At 51.8% G+C, this 17,350-nt stretch overlaps 1 protein-coding gene across 1 annotated transcript in view; it reads right to left on the reverse strand.

Moving 5' to 3' along the window:
* Positions 1 to 15,652, reverse strand: part of ahdc1 (AT hook, DNA binding motif, containing 1) — a 36,903-nt gene extending 21,251 nt beyond the window's left edge. The window contains exon 1 of the mRNA XM_023803723.2: positions 15,085 to 15,652. The gene's annotated coding sequence lies outside the window, so the exon portion shown is untranslated. The remainder of the gene's footprint in view (positions 1 to 15,084) is intronic.
* Positions 15,653 to 17,350: the final 1,698 nt, after the last annotated feature.

Consider the following 17,350-nt stretch of genomic DNA (forward strand, 5'->3'; position numbering starts at 1 on the left):
ACCTGTCAGTGTGTACTCCAGCGTGTGCCGCTTCATGTCAGTGCGTACACCAGTGTGTGCCGCTCCAAGTCAATGCGTACTCTAGTGTGTGCCACTCCATATCAGTGCATACTCGGGCATGAGCCACTTGTCAGTGTGTATTCTGGCATGGGCCACTCCATGTCAGTGCGTACTCTGGTGTGTGCTGCTCCAAGTCAGTGCGTACTTTCTGTGAGCACAAGCTTGCCGGTGCAGATGAACCTCTGTTCTTTGTGTTCTGAAGCGGTCTCCACTAGAGTCTCTAAATCTCAGAGCCGAGGACACTCTATCCGCACCCCCCCACCTCCTCCATCTGCCCCTCACCTCCCCCTCCCACAGTGCACTGCAGCAGACAAGCAGGCCCCCCCGCCCCCACCCCCGCCCGGTGTGCGGCTCTTCCGCTGCTGGGCCCTCAGCAGCCGTGCCAGAGGTCTGCCTCTGCCTACACACCTCCTCTCTGACACACTCGCACACACATCCTTATATTAACCCTCTCCCCTCCAGCTCCTCTCCTCTTCCCTCCCTCATTCCTCTCCTCTCCCCCTTGACTGCTCCCAGTGTTTTCCTCCTTTTATTCTCCCCATCATTTCTCCTCCCTCTTTCCAGTCCCCAGCTGCAGGAAATTCCTAATGATCTTCATCATCAGGCTCTGTGTGCAACGCTGCCTCCTGCCAAAAAAGGGCACACACACACACACACGCGTGCGCGACCCCCACTCATGCACACACATGTGCACCTACATGCCTACGCTGAAGCACACATGCATGCATATGGACGCATCTGCACTCCGGCACATAATCATGTGAACTTTGGCTTCTGTATCAGATGCACTGGTCGGCGCTGCTGCCCATCTGCCCTCTGTACACCCCTTCCCTTCCCCTTCCCCTTCCCCTTTCTGTCGCTCTCTGCCTCCTTCACTCCCTCGGTCTCTCGGAAAGCTGTAATGTTTCGGCAGGAACCTACATGCAGAGGTTATTTTAAGACAAGAAGAACCATGCAGACTGCTCGCTCTCTCTCTCTCTCTGTCGCGCTCTGCGGGCGAGTTTCCTGGCTGCGCTCCGCTACCGGGTCATGTGACCAGAACGCCAGCTGGGAGCAGCCAGGCCACATAGAGAGAGAGAGAAGTAGAGGGAGAGGGGGGGAGAGAGAGAGAGAGAGAGAAAGAGGGCTCCCGGCACCAGTACCCCAATCTCTCTCTGTCTCTCATGTCTTTCTCTCCCTCTCTCTCTCCCTCCCTCTCTTTCCCCATCTCTCTTCCCCTCTCTCTCTCTCTCTTTCCCCCTCTCTAGGTCCCTCACTCCCAGGCTCACTGAGCACAATCTCATGGAGCATGTGGGCCTCAATTTGGACAGCATGGCTAAAGTGGTACCCAGGCCTCTGCACCAGGCAGTCATGGGTTCCGCTCCTGCAGCCACGATGACCTGCTCACGCAGAGTGATCAGTCTGGTGTGGAAGTGCATGTAACGTCACAAAGGATCTCATTAAGCAGCTGTACAGCCGTTACGCCTCCCAGCGGCCGATCAGCGGGGAGGCATTCCAGTGCTGCATCGGGTATCCTCCTCACAGCCACAAGCCTCGACTCACCCCAGAGTCACCCCCCGAGTCACCCCCCAGGACTCCAACAACTGTGCTGCATGTGTGTGACGCTGATGGGGAACGGGGAAATGGGGCCGGGGGGGGGGAGGGGTGACTTTGATCTGTGTGGAGGAGTAAGAGAGCGGGAGGCGGAGAGGGAGGTTTTTATCCAGTGCACACTGACTCAGTGTTCTGTCAGTGCCGCGTCTCTCCGATGCATCACTGCATGCGTGCATTACACACCACCAAAGATACATACATGCAAATATGCACGGGCACACACACGGAGACAGAATGAGACAGACAAGCATGCCAGCATTCGTGCGCGCAAGCGCGCACGCACACACACACACACACACACACGCACACACACACACACGCTGACTCACTCGCTCAGTCCTCCAGGCCAGTGTTTCACAGAGGGGCCTCCACGCTGCGGCCCTGACTTCCTGACTTCCAGCCCCCACCCCCCCCCATGTCCCCCACCCAACCTACCCCCACCACTCCACAGTTGCCGTGGGAGACGCTGCTGCAGTGCCCGTTGCCAAGGAGAAGGGCTGCTGGCTGCCTGTTTAAACAACAATGGCTGCCTTGTGCACATTCCAGCTTCAGGTGCTGACAGGCTGTCAGAGGCGATCAACACAGCCGGCGCAGTGTCCACCTCACGCATGTTACCTGCTCACTGCTCCGGACACATGGACGGACACACACACACACACACACACACACACACCTCCGTACAACACCCTCCAACATAACAGCATCATATAAACACACTTTCAGCTGCAGATCAATCACTGTCCCAAATAAAATCCACCCGGCGCTGAAACTCATGGGCATGCAGTGGGCGAGCCTCTCTCTCTCTCTCTCTCTCTCTGTCTCTGGAGGAGGATCTGCAGCATTTGGGCCTGACAGGTGTCTGGGTGCAGCTGAGATAATGACATGTGCAAGCGGGCTGCTTAACACACCGGGAGAGTCGAGTCCGTAGAGTCAGATAAGAGGCTCCCACTGGCCTGGAAGGAGCGTCCTGAAGCACCAATGGAGCCTGAGCACATGAACAGATACACGCATAGCAATGCCACAAGCATGCACAATCACACAAAAACACACAGACACAAGCTCTCTGTGTCCATGAATTATGGGCGAGTTTTGGCTGGAAACAGGACAGCAAAGCTGTGCTGCTGTGCTTCAATTGTGCTGCCATGCTGTTGTGCTGTGTTGCTGTGTTGCTGTGGTGCTGCAACGTTGCTGTTCTGTGATGCAGCTGTGGTGCTGTGCCAATGTACAGTCCTTTTCTCCTTAAACAGCCCATGGAGCCTTGCTCCGTCTCTCTGGGGCACAGCTGAGTGCTCCGCATGTCCGCATCCATCTCTCTGCTGCTTTCACCCCTTCGTGGGCAGGGGGGGCTGCACACCACCGAGTCTCTCCTCCTCCCCCCCTCTTCCTCTCGCTCACTCGCCCGCCCGCTCTCTCTCTCGCTCCCCCACCCCCGCACCCCTTCCTCCCTCCCTGCCTCTCTCAGGGCAGTGACAGTGACAGAGGCAGAGGAAGTGTGGCCTCCCCAGGGGGAGAGGGCTCATTAACTTCCAGCAGACAGTGAGGGAGAGAGGGAGAGAGGAAGAGAGAGGGGGGGGGAAGAGGAGGGAAAAAGGATAGAACAGCAGAAAGAGTGAGAGAGCAAGAGTGGGAGTGAGTAAGAAAGTGTATGGAGTGGGGGGGGGGGGTGCAGCATCTGTGTGAGGGTGGAGTTTGAGAATAGGGCCACACTCGAGCCAGATGCTATACCAGTGTCCCCACAATGGCACCGCCAGTAGGTCATGTGACACCTCAAAGACGGGGGCCACCTCCAGAGCACCACCAAGGGCACCGGTGGACCCTCCAGTTTGCTCACTCCTGCGGTCGTGGACTGGGTTTGGTTCCTGAATGAATGCCTGCATATTTTTTGCTCCATTTCCAGAGACTACAGATCTGGGTTTAATGTGGCTGCACTCTCCTGCTGCTGTGTTAGGAGTGCAGAGGCAGCGGGAGCAGGGAGTGGGCGGGGCGGGGCAGGACCCCCCCCCCCCACCACCACCTGTGGCTATTGGCTACAGCATGAATCACATGACAGATGGACACCATTTCAATGCAGGTGACTGACGACCACAAGATGCCAAACACAAGCCTTATGAGGCAGTCAGCTGAGGTACCCTCACTAACTTTGCTAATATTGACAATTAATTATGCCAGTGTGATCTCCGAGGCTTCCAAACCAAACCTCGGTGTGAGTTACAGAGCTGCTCCTTCTAATGGATCCTTTTAAATGGAACCTGTCTGCTTTCAGGTCGGACATTTTCAGCACCCAGCCACCAGGAGCCTCTCTGGGGATGATTCTAACCTATTTAACGGGGACATTAGGCGGAGGGCAGATGAAACCACTGACCCCCAATTCACTCCTGAGTCATGAGGGGTATCTCACAGGATGGATTATAGGAAATGAAGATGAAACGTGGGGCAATCTCAGCACCAAATTCAAATGTCATAAGTTTAAAGCGTGTTGAATCACAATACGGTGACATTTTCATGTTTTGGCGCTATTATCAGATGGGGTTGACCTTACGTTACAAGAAACGAGTGAATGAGGAGGTGACAGAAGTAGGTGCTGAAATGAGGCAGGTTTTTTTCATGGCTGGGAAAATGTCTCTTGCGCTTGTGTCCATCGGCCAGTAGGGGGCAGACTTGTGGCACATGACCAGTGCGGCCATGTCGTCAGCATCCCTGCATGCACAAGTCTGACCATACGAAGCAGAGCTGGCTGCTCAGAAGGCACATGAGGGCAGTATCTTCTGATTACACTTTTGACTATAGGCTACTGGCTGTGAGGCCAGCGCCAGTAGGGCGTGTTGTCTTACCTATGAACCTACCAAGCGACCCTTAGCAGCACCCCGACTTACTGATAAGTCTCGGATTGAGTACATACCTGTTATCATCTAGGGTCAGTCCTCGGACCAAAAATATTACCCATGGCGACACCTTTCCAATGATTTTTGATTTTTCCAGGACAGACGACCAATATCCAGGGTGGTTCAAGAAAATCTTTGGACGGGTGGCAACCCTATCAGCATCACGCACCACATGAGAATGGTCTGAATAGGATGCAGCGAGGAGTTCCATAACATCTCATGGCGATGGGACGCAGCGCCTGAGAGCCTACGCCCTGGACTGGACAAATATGCTCCTCGTGACGTCCACAAGCAGCGATGAGCTTTCCAAGCAGAAGTTTGCTGAAGATGGAGAATACATCCCTCCCTAGATAATAGATCCTGGGTGTCCAATTCAGAGCACGCGTTTGCTCAGAGGCCATGGGGTCACAGTGATTCATCGTGACGTTCAACTTACAGCCACAGAGCATCCCTTCTGGAGCTAGTCAGGAGCCCATTACCTCATAGAGCTGCATTCCCAGTTTAGCAGGGTCTTAGCTTGCACATTATTAGCTCCCAGCTACCAGGGCCACCTTAGCTCTGCAATAGCTCTACGTTAGCGTGCTGCTAGTTGCTTGCCAGGTGATTGTTTGCTAACCGCTAGCTGCTCATTAGCTGTCCAATAGTTCCCTATTAGCTCATCATTAGCTTCCTGCTAGCTCCTCGCCGGTCTCCATTACTTTTATTGTTTCCTCGCTGTTTAATAACCTTCCTCTAGCTCCGCATTAGCTTTTCATAAGGCTGATGCTAGCTGCCTGCTAGGGCCATGCTAACCGTCCAAGTGCTCATATTCTCCATGGTAGCTATCCATTAGCTGCCTGTTAGTTCTGTCCTAACTGTTGTTGGGTCGTGAGTGCGTCAGGTGGGCATGGTGTCTACCCCAAACACACCTGCGGATGGCACCCTGCTAAGGGCCCGGAACCGTCTCTGAGGGCCCGAGATTGACAGCCAGCAGAGCCGGCAGCTGAAATTCTACATGAGTCCATCATGCTCGCAGCAGCAGAAAGTGCATGTCCCTGGAGACCAGACCTTGGGTAGCGTGTGAAATTTAAACTGGGCATGCTTGAGGAAACAGTTCTACGTGCCAATCTGACATATGTGTCCAAACAGCCAACCAGCCAGCGGTCCTTCCAAAGAGTCCTTCTAATGCAGAGACCCGTCTGGGCGACCCGCCCAGCCCCCTGCTCCGTGTGCCAGCCTCCCTGCTCGGGCGTTTAAACCCATATCTTGGTTTGCATGGCTGCTGCCCAACTGCAGGCTCAAGGAGGGTCACCGCACCGAGGAAGGAGAAAAAACATGGAGGACTACAACAGCAGCTGAACCCCAATGAGGAAAACACGCAGGTCGTGCACCACGAACGGGTCGATCTGATCCGTGGTTCATAAACAAATCAGCACTTTAAGTGACTTTAATGGGATTTCAACTTTTTTTTCGTGCATCATGTTTCTTAAATGTGTTGCTCAACCTCAGGTATGAACCCAAAAAGGATCCAGAGCTGAAGTGATTTCCATAAGGTCCTCAGAAGACACAGAAAATAAAGAAGGGGATTATGGGAAGGGATGCCGGCCGATACTACATGGGCTGATTAAACAAAAACAGCTCATTCAGATCTAACTGGGATAGAACTCAGCACTGGTCTGTGCTCGGCCCTCGGCTTGGCATGGCCCGTGGCATTGATTTTCTCTCGCTCTCTCTGTCCTGGTCCTACTCACTCCATCTCCTCCTTTCTCTCCTGCTCCCCTTGCACTCTTTCCCCCTCTCTCCCTCCCTTCCCGCGTCTCTGCTTGTGTCCTGCGTGTATGTTCGCAGGCTCATCATGAAAAATTCATCCAGTGTGTCTGTGTGCAGGAGAGGCCTAAACCCCACTGTCCCCCTGTGATGCGCGCATGCGCACACACACACACACACACACACACACACACACACGCACACACACACAAGAACAAACTGCACTCCCCTTGCCATCCCTAATCTCAAACTATCCGTTTCCATAGCAACGCCTGGTCTAGCGGTTAGTCAGTTAGCTAGGCTGGGGGTGGTGTGTGTGTGTGTGTGTGTGTGTACGTAGGGGGGTATGCGCGAGAAGGAGTGAGAGACAGAAAGAGATTCGGCATGAAAGGCAGTCATATTGAGATCCATTTGTAAACTGCATCTAAAAGAAGAATTTCACAGAGTAGGAAGGTTTTTGTTTTCTCTTTGTTTAAGTTTGCCAGCTACTGGCAAGAAAGTGAGGTTTGCAACGTTGTTTTTATAAGGTCATGCAAAACACTGTGGGAATCCTGTGGTGAAGCCTGAGGAGCAGCACTGAGCTTGTGCACATGCAAGAGCCCCAAGACCCACCCAGAGATCCAGAGTCACACCCACAACAGCAGAGTCACACCCAAAATGAGTCCCGCCCACAGCAGCAGAGCCACACCCAGAATGAGTCCCACCCACAGCAGCAGAACCACACCCAGACTATGAGTCACCGCCCACAGCAGCAGAGCCACACCCAGAATGAGTCCCGCCCACAACAGCAGAGCCACACCCAGACTGAGTCACCGCCCACAGCAGCAGAGCCACACCCAGAATGAGTCCCGCCCACAGCAGCAGAGCCACACCCAGAATGAGTCCCGCCCACAGCAGCAGAGCCACACCCAGAATGAGTCCCGCCCACAGCTGCAGAGCCACACCCAGAATGAGTCCCGCCCACAGCAGCAGAGCCACACCCAGAATGAGTCCCGCCCACAGCAGCAGAGCCACACCCAGAATGAGTCCCGCCCACAGCAGCAGAGCCAGACCCAGACTATGAGTCACCGCCCACATCAGCAGAGCCACACCCAGAATATGAGTCCCGCCCACAGCAGCAGAGCCACACCCAGACTATGAGTCACCGCCCACAGCAGCAGAGCCACACCCAGAATGAGTCCCGCCCACAGCAGCAGAGCCACACCCAGAATGAGTCCCGCCCACAGCAGCAGAGCCACACCCAGAATGAGTCCCGCCCACAGCAGCAGAGCCACACCCAGAATGTCCAACCTGCAGTCTCAACAAAAACCAAACTAACCCTAACCCTAACCCTAACTATAATATACAGTCAAACCCAATATATCTTTTACATGTTAATTAAATATGTGAGAAAAAGCCTGCGTCCATAGACACGGAGACACACACAGATCCCACATTGCTCAGAAGGGTAAGCAGTTCACAGACATTACTGACCAATTAACAGCTAATTATCGATGCACATCAGCAACATTAAGCATTTCATCACCTTAATGGACCTAAAGTGAGAACAATTAGTCGGTAATGATATTGTATGTAATGATTGCCTGAAACATTCTTATATACCTGAAGTGAGATCTCTCTCTCTCTCTCTCTCTCTCACACACACACACACACACACAGATTTGTAATTATATCTTTGTGGGGACTCTCCATTCATTCTAATCCCAACATGATAACAACCCCTACCCAGCCCTACCCTTAACTGTAAGTAACCAAAAAAATAGGAGATTTTTGGCATTTTTGCATTCACAGATCTTTGTGGGGACCTGAAAATGGTCTCTCTCTCACACACACACACACACACACACACAAAACAATCAGGTAAGTAATGCAAGAAACAGACCTGACAAAAACTACTTTGTACACCAGCATACAATCTCTCACTTACACACAAACACTTCTCAATCCACTTCAGTTTTAAGCACAAAAAGATCTTAAAACCATAAAACTATGGTTGAAGAAAACACATAACTTTAAAAATAAATATCATTCAATGAATGGAAGTTTCTGATTCTCCCGAGTTTACAGTAAGCAACCTGTTCAGACACAAGAAAAGTATACATTTATTTTGCAATTAGACACTTTGGGCCAGTATTTTCCAACAAATGTAAGGTACACTTTTGGTTTCTTTATCATTTCTCAGCTGCACACGCATCGCATCCTGCTGATTTGACTTGCTGGCAATGTGCTCGCTGTCTCCCTGCTTGACAAATTGTGGGGCCTCTTACAAGCAGTCCAGCCGCCCAACATGGCAAGTCACACAAAACAGCCTATGAATGGACCATCAGGCACGGCACCTCCTGCATGGAGGCCAAACGCACATAGTTGTCATAATTATAGAGTTTAAAGAAGTATCTTCCCAATACTGCTGTTAGACGGGTGACACATCCAAAGCGCACAGTTCCTTTATACCGTCAAAAGCGTGAACATCTTCATAAGAGGCCAGAATCCTCAAGCGCATCTGATGTGATTTCAAAACAAAAACGGCAGCCGAGTGTGTTGGGGGGGCAGCTGGATCTAGATGCAAATCGACATCACACAGAAGCGCTGATGCCGTGCTGCGACGGACTCCCGTTTATAACTTTAATTAATAAATAAATATTACGGCTGACACAACAAAACCATGGTTTGGTTTAGCCACAAGAGGAGAGTGCAATGCAATTAATATCTGCTTTCATTAGAACCAGCACATTTCATTAAATAAGGTGTTAAGGTCAAGTTTACTAATGTACTCATTTTCTCATCAGACAGAAGTGTCAATTTATCATGCTCTGTTCCTTAAGAACTGCAGGGTTATGCAGACTTATCAAGACTTCCTCTAAAGCGTGTCAATACCTCCATATATTATATCTAGCCCATGTGTTTCAAGGCATTTAATGCTCTTCCTCAGAAACTTTTGTGAGCGATTTTGTTTTGAATATCCTGACCTTCTGCCGCAGGACCACGGACCTGGAGGCGGACTCACCCGAAGCGTCAATCACTCTGGCCCACCAATCAGAGCGCACAGCACACGACGTCCTGAAAGCCACGGGAAACAAGCACCACCCTCCTTTGGCCCCATAAGGTTGTGTCTGCACAATCTCCCAGGCAGCGGCAGACACACAGAGCAGCAGAACAACATCGAGACTGCAAACTCGCTGCTTCACCATTCTTTATGAATCATTCTTTCTCATGACACGTTGTATAGTTAATTATATTACAACACATTATAGTAAAACACTGTTCAGCAAACAGATATTTTTATCTCCTGATGGAGTTAATCAATGACTGAGGAGTTAAGAGCTTCCTTATGATGATGATGATGATGATGATGATGATATAAGCACATTTTGAATGCAATCATTATGGCACCTAGATGTCACACACATCTCGCAGACAGTATGGGACAGAAGAGTGAGATGTGCCTTCAGGAGGAACATTATGAAAAAACTCTGAAGCGACACAGGTCATGAACTCGGCTGGCGAATGGAGGTGGGCTTTTCCGGCTCTGCACCCTCACAAGTGAAGCATTTGAATGGAGACCTTGATCGTGGCTGACCCATACACTCAGAACGCGCAGCAACACGTAGCTGACCGCAAAGGAACGGCATTTAGCGGCAGCTTTGAAGAATCACGCGCTTACAAAGAAATAAACGTCAACACCGCGATAGCAGCGAGCGTGACATCGCCCCTAATGATAAGAAGAATAACGGGAACGCTGCTGATTAAAAGCCATCAGAATGTGGGCATGAAAGACAGAAACAGACAGTGGTGGTTACTGCAGCTCTGGGGGATGGTGCCATACCGTAACACCCCCCCCCCCCACACACACACACAGACACACACACACGCAGGCATGCGGCTCAGCAGGTTAGGTCTCTGTCCCACTGATCGGAAGATTGCCAGTTTAAATCCCGTCTTCGGCAGTACAGTCACGTCCGTTGGGCCTTTGAGCGAGGGCCGTAACCCCCCTGTCCCTGTGCTCAGACCCCAAGCTTCACTCTCACCCATATATATATATATATACACACACGTCTCAAAGGAGTGCATGATGGGATATGTGAAAAGAAGCATTGCACATGACAATCAAAGCATCATTTCACATCCTATACATAAGCATACACCTAAGCAGTATGTTTGCCCGCTCTATAAAGAGCGGCTCTGACAGCCCCCGGCACACGCCCCCTGCCCCACATTAAGGTGCATAATCATAAATGCAAATGGCTGTTTCTCAGCTCCCAGCCTCCGTGGTTCCTCTCGGACCAGCCCCTCCACTTTGTTCTATGCCACTAGCGGTGAGGACAGCAGTGTTTACGCCTGGCTTTCTGTGCCATGCGGGACACGCTGAGCACATCGCAGGGTGGCCGCACAGCTCATCCTGCGCCATCCTCTGGGCGTCTCCATGCAGCTCATCCTGCGCCATCCTCCGGGCATCTCCGCGCAGCTCATCCTGCGCCGTCCTCCGGGCGTCTCCATGCAGCTCATCCTGCGCCGTCCTCCGGGCGTCTCCATGCAGCTCATCCTGCGCCATCCTCCGGGCATCTCCGCGCAGCTCATCCTGCGCCGTCCTCCGGGCGTCTCCATGCAGCTCATCCTGCGCCGTCCTCCGGGCGTCTCCATGCAGCTCATCCTGCGCCGTCCTCCGGGCGTCTCCATGCAGCTCATCCTGCGCCGTCCTCCGGGCGTCTCCATGCAGCTCATCCTGCGCCGTCCTCCGGGCGTCTCCAAGCAGTTCATCCTGCGCCGTCCTCAGGGCATCTCCGCGCAGCTCATCCTGCGCCATCCTCCGGGCATCTCCGCGCAGCTCATCCTGCGCCGTCCTCCGGGCGTCTCCATGCAGCTCATCCTGCGCCGTCCTCCGGGCATCTCCGCGCAGCTCATCCTGCGCCATCCTCCGGGCATCTCCGCGCAGCTCATCCTGCGCCGTCCTCCGGGCGTCTCCATGCAGCTCATCCTGCGCCGTCCTCCGGGCGTCTCCATGCAGCTCATCCTGCGCCGTCCTCCGGGCATCTCTGCGCAGTTCATCCTGCGCCGTCCTCCGGGCGTCTCCATGCAGTTCATCCTTCGCCATCCCCCAGGCGTTTCCACGCGCCCAGCTCATCGTATGCTGACCTCCAGGCGTCTCCGTGCAGCTCATCCTGCGCCGTCCTCCGGGCGTCTCCATGTGACAGATGACATGCTTCGGTCGCAGTGGTGTGTCCCTGCCTTTATCAACACGCATTATGTCTGCCTGATTAGTTTTACTGGGGGCTGATGGGATCCTTGTTTTGTTAAACTCGGGGGGGGGGGTTGTATTCTTAGATCTAGAATAAGGTCCGCCTCCAGCCCTAGGATCGCCTGATTGGTTGGCTGAGCTGAAGCAGTTTGTTGGGCCTGGGGGGCTGCGTTTGTGGTGGGGGGCCGGGCTGCCTTCACCATTCCTTTCCTCCCTCCCTCATCTTTCTGTCCTCCTTACCTCCTTTTTACTGCTCTTCTCTTTCACCTGTCATCTCTCTCCATCACATTGCTGACACTGACACACTGACTTTATTAACCCCTAATTGGGGGTCCTGCTTTTTCCTAGAGAGACAAACACTAAGAAAGAGAAGACCAGCGACCCCCCCCCCCCCCCAAGACACACACTTTTCTCTCACTCCCATCATCTCACACCTATTCATTGGTTAAACTCTTTCAATTCCGAAAGCTGTCCCATCAAATCCCCCCCCGTTCTACCAATTCCTAACCTTCCAGACAAACAGAAAGTACTGATCATTTCACCCTAACCCCGCCCCCACTGCCCAACAAACAGCAGACACAGCGGCCACCATCTGGGAGTGCTGGCGGTGTGCTCGACGCATGGGGGACCGCATGTGGCGGGCGTGTGTTTATGTGTGCATGTGTGTGACGTGTGCAGCCGCATGCTCCTCTGCCGCGGCTAAGCCAGGGGCCGCCGGCGTGCTCATTATAACCGCACTCGTTACCGCGCGGCACAGCCGCCGCAGGTACAGGGAGCACCTGCAGCAGCGCAGCATGGCTAATGAGCCTCCCCCTCCTCCTGCCCCCCGCTCCCTCTCCCCCGCCCCCCACCCCGAACCCCCTCCCTCTCCCCAGACAGAGGTCAGAGGTGAACGCTTCCTCTCTCTCTACAGCCGACTTCAAAACTGTGGCTGCCAGCCGGAGAGGCAGGGGAGGGAGAGGAGCAGCGTGTGTGTGCAGGGGGGGGGTGTCGGGGGCAGAGCAGAATAAAGAAGAGTGAAAAGGCTAGGAGTTAAAAAGCAGGAGGAGCAGTAAGAACCGTCAGCGGCTGTTGCATGTCCTTGTGAAGAACAATTAGACACATCTGTTCCTCTCCCTCCCTGATGTACCCCCCCCCCCAAACACAAAGGCACACAGGGACACACGGTGTCAGTGACCTTGGGGGCTGACAGACACCTCAGAGGACAGTCCTACAGCCAGTTGGAGTGTTGGGGACAAATCACTCCCTTCCTCCCTCAGAAAGCACTCATGACATCAGCCACTCGGGGGCCGGGGGGGTGGCAGCTGGGCAGGTTATGGAAAGAGTATCAGCCACACCGCTGGCCAGAGAGGGCCCACCGAGGCCCTTCGCACGCGGCGCTGCATCAAGTGGCTCAGTATCTCAGTGACAAGCCATGTGACAGGAGTTACTGTCTTAGCATTGGCTGGCATTTGCATCATGCCCATAATTGTGCTTCGTAGTGCTTGGCACTATTTTTTAAGTGTGTTCATTTGTTATGATGTGCCATATATTTATGCATGTTAATTCTGTGTCACGGTTACTCTGTGCTTTCTGTGTGGTGACATTCCACTGCACTGTGCCCTAAATTTTCATGTTTGTTAGCGTTACAGTCTGCCCTGTCCTGGTATTTTCTGAGTGATTGGGGTTCGGGAAAGGGCAGTTGGACCCAAGCAGTAACTTGAAGGTTGCTGGTTCACAACCCAGGGAACGCCCTCCTCTGCTATTCAGCTGTGCTGGTGAGCATGCCTAGCTGCTATAGGAGCAAAGCTCACATTGTTTAGGTTAAAAAGTGTCAGCTCAGCAGTGGCCGTGTCCTTTGGTTCTGAGTGCTGCGCATTGCCGAGCGCGTTAGCATGGTGCTGCCGCCCGCGGCTCTGCATCGGCTCAATGCTGCATGCGCTGGAGATACTGCAGCTTCTGCCTAATCTCAGTGTGTGTTCAGTAGTTGGTTGCTAAGAATTAGTGGTGGGACACAGTGTGTTCAGCAGCCCACTGTGTTCAGCAGACAGACATAGAAGGAGAGAGACAGAGACCCTGCTGACATGACAGCCACCGCCAAGGTCTGTTTCGGCCAATCATCTGTCTGCCTTCTCTGCCAATCAGCTGCTCCAGCTGCTCGGGCCTGCCAGGCTTCCTTTTAATAAAGGTCGCCATGGAGATACGTGCTGTCAGACTGGCCAAAGGAGACTGTCACAGTGGACACTCACACTCACACTTTATCACACAGTCTATGCCCACAGTAATTAATCTTTGTTAACAAAATCTGACAACTTTTTCTTGAGAATGACAGTTAAATTATTAATGCAAATATGAAGTTTTGCTGTATGCTACAAATCTACAGCTAAAGTGTCAATGACTTGTGGCCATGTGTTTCTGAATAATAATAATAATAATAATAATAATAATAATAATAATAATACAACGTCATATAACAACAACGCACGTGACAGTGCAGTATGATCCCCAAGGCAGCCAATACCAATTATGATTGCTGTTATGGGCTTAAATACCGCTGTAATTTTGCATACTTGAAACATGCGCACGCGGGCTAGGCGCGCTTATTACGCACAACGGTGTATGCTATGAATAAGCGAGGCTGTCACAACACAAACATTCGCCAATCGCGCGCCGCTGTCTCGCAGATGGAACAGGGTTATTATCACTACAATGAGCGCGGCGTCTCGCGCTGCCGAGGTCATCATTAGCTCGCCGGCTCGCGGCCACTGCCCTCCGCGACGCCTGTCACTCACCGATGACAGGGTCTCAAAGGGGCTTCCGAAAGCCATGCGTAAAAAACAGTCTCCTTCCTCTTTGTTGGAATTTTTCAAATCATACACAAACAAGCACGCCTGTGAAACACGTCGGTGACGATGTACAGTACACAATTTCATTCATCTCGCCAAATGCAATGACAAACCTCTTAAACAGTCGTATTATTATGCTTGATCGATTGTCAATTATACATTTCCAAAACAAATAAATAAATAAAATTGTGCCCCTGTCAATGACCAAACTCCATAAAATAGCCTTTACTTCGTTATGTAAAACCTGTTTTCTAGGATAATGCGAATATTTCCTTTAAAGCAATTATATAATTGAAATAAATATTTAATTGACTTTCTGGAATATATTTCATTTAAATCCACGATAAAGGAATGCCTTCTTGGGCAACTGTTGTAAATGTAGATGCGACATTTAAATATCACGACATTTTAGTATTAAATTCACAAACATACAAAGGTTTCACGTTGCCAGTGAGCCGTAATAAAACTACCGCTACAGATTTTGAATGAGCAGCACAGTTAACATAATTAAATTTAGCCCAACCTTTAAAATACGCATCTGTGTCCGTTGAACTGCATGTGTGTGTCACGCCACGAGTCTCATCCTATATAAATGGCAGTGACGAGGTTAATAAAATGCCTTCAATAAAAAAATACTACAGCTGATGAAATGCAACGCAGCACGCCGCGCATCTGGCTCCGATTGAAAAGTATGCAAATATTGGTTATATACACAGCGCGCCGTGAGAAAACGCAGCGCACTCACCGGGAAGAGTGGGACTCAAGCTCCTTTCGACGCCGTCTACTGCAGCGGCGGCGATGTTCTGCTCGATGTTTTCTCTTGCCTTTCTCAGCTGGGTCACGGAGCCGTCGGCAACGATACCACCCTTCACACACAGCATTTTCTAGTCATCAGAGTTCGTCTGGGAAGGACATTCTTCCCGATCAGAATATTTCATTATCCCTCTTTTCTCTCGTTATATCCGTCTCCTCTGTCTTCTCTGTGACCATACCACTACTGTATAGTGTACCACTACATAGGAAGCGAGCCTCTGCTTTTTTACATTCACCATGTACAAACACCAACACCAGAAAAAAAAGAAAGGAAAGCAGAGAAAAAATTGCGAAGAGGACACGGGCGAGCGTAATTGTGGTGTTGCAGCCCTTTTCACAGGAGCACAGAATAATCAGTAATGATCTTTCTTGCACCACCGTCCAGAACGCCCGGGGTTGGACGGAAAGGAGGAGAGAAAGGCAGAAAACCGATATGCAATGTTACTCCGCAATTCCTACTCGCAAGGTATCTGCCAACTCCCGCTGTTCTACCTTCTCCAGACGTGCCTGGCTTTCAGTAGCATCCGGGACTCCGTAGTTTTTTTCCTCCCATTGCGGCCCAAGCACGTCGGGATATGTAGTTATATTACGAGACTAGGTGTCTAGGATTCTGCGACTACCAGATTGTTTCAGAATTTTATAGACATGCATAGACAAGCTATAGACAAACGACTGGCCAGTGAATTTAGGAATTCATCATAATTTCACAATCATCATCACAAGCCCAACAAACCATGTTTCGTTGCTGTCCTGCCCATGGCCCCTGAAGTGTCAGTTCGGAGTTCTGTAAGCGGACTGGGGTCATCAGCATCCGTCCGGCGAGGACACGGTAAGATGCTGGAGAATTTTGGACAGGCGGGTCACAGATCTGATTTGGGAAGATCGTTTGCCATCACGATATATGAAAATCAGTACAGTCAGGGACATCGTCCTAATGAAAAGCTAATTTGGAGGACGTAAGGCAGCAGGAGTTGGGACGGCTGGTTATACCAAGGGTACCGTATACCATCGTGTGTTTTATTGGTTAAGTAAGCAACACTTCAAAATGGTTTTAAACACACAGTGATAGGTGTATATTTCTTTATTCAAAGAACATCTCTACATTTTAAAGTCCTTAACCTGCCATGGACTTCAAGAAGATTAAATTAACTTGTAATACGTAACTACGATACCTTTAGAAACATAAAACACGGACATAATCAGAAAGAAAGCAGCTTGATTTATAGGGACCGTTTTAATACCGTATCGCCGCTGCCCCCAGTTGCGCCTTGGCGATCCTGCGCCTGTGTCGCCATTCGATTAACATTGACGCGATACTTCCACCTAGTGGATGAATAACGCGTCTTCTAAATGGACCAAGGCAGAGCGTTAGTAGGATGAATTACATGAGAATGCATTAATTTGTACGTGGGACTCACAAGATTTTCCCAATAAATTGGATGTGCTGTTCATTGCTTAGTGCTCCCTTTATTTATACACCCCTGCCTGTCTCCTTGTGACAGCTTTTCTCTAGGAAGTCCTCCTCTGCTGGAGAACGTCCTGTACCAGCCAGACTTGGCAGGGTAGGGTTTGGGGAGGCCGTGAGGGGAAGCAGCGCCTCCAAAGATTGGCGGGCTTCCTCAGGCTTTGATAAAAGCACCTCAGCAGGACCAGCGTTTCTCGGCGAAACCCAGATGAGAGGAAGCAGTACAGCAGGAAGTGGATGACAAGGCTGATCCACTGCATCATGGTGGCCACGCCCACTGCCACATCCCAGCCCACCCACTGGACAGCATGCTGGCTCAGGCCCACCCCCAGGCCCTCCCCCAGGCCCTGTATGACATAGCGTGGGAGGGAAAGCAGGACCGTCACCAGGGCGACCGTCGCTTGGATCCGTCCAGAACGCTGCATCCGTGAGCCCGTGGACCTGATGGGCGCGGCGTTGTCGGGGGCGGCAAGGATGCGGGCGCGGCGGCGGAAATGGTGGAACACGAGGATGCTGAAGGAGAGCGTGAGACTCATGGGCAGGAAGCCGGCCAGCACGGCGTGGAGCCACAGGAAGGCGGGCTCCTGGGGGCCCGACAGTGCCTTGCACTGCGACGACAGCGTGGCCTGTGTGCGATTTTCCTTCATCAAGGTAAAGGTGGGACCCGCCTCGGCTTCGCCCCCTCCTGGCCAGGCCCGGTACAGCCAGCAGAAGGGCAAGCTGAGCACCTGAG

Source organism: Paramormyrops kingsleyae, chromosome 23 (genome assembly GCF_048594095.1).
Source record: "Paramormyrops kingsleyae isolate MSU_618 chromosome 23, PKINGS_0.4, whole genome shotgun sequence".
In the NCBI taxonomy this organism is placed as follows: domain Eukaryota; kingdom Metazoa; phylum Chordata; class Actinopteri; order Osteoglossiformes; family Mormyridae; genus Paramormyrops; species Paramormyrops kingsleyae.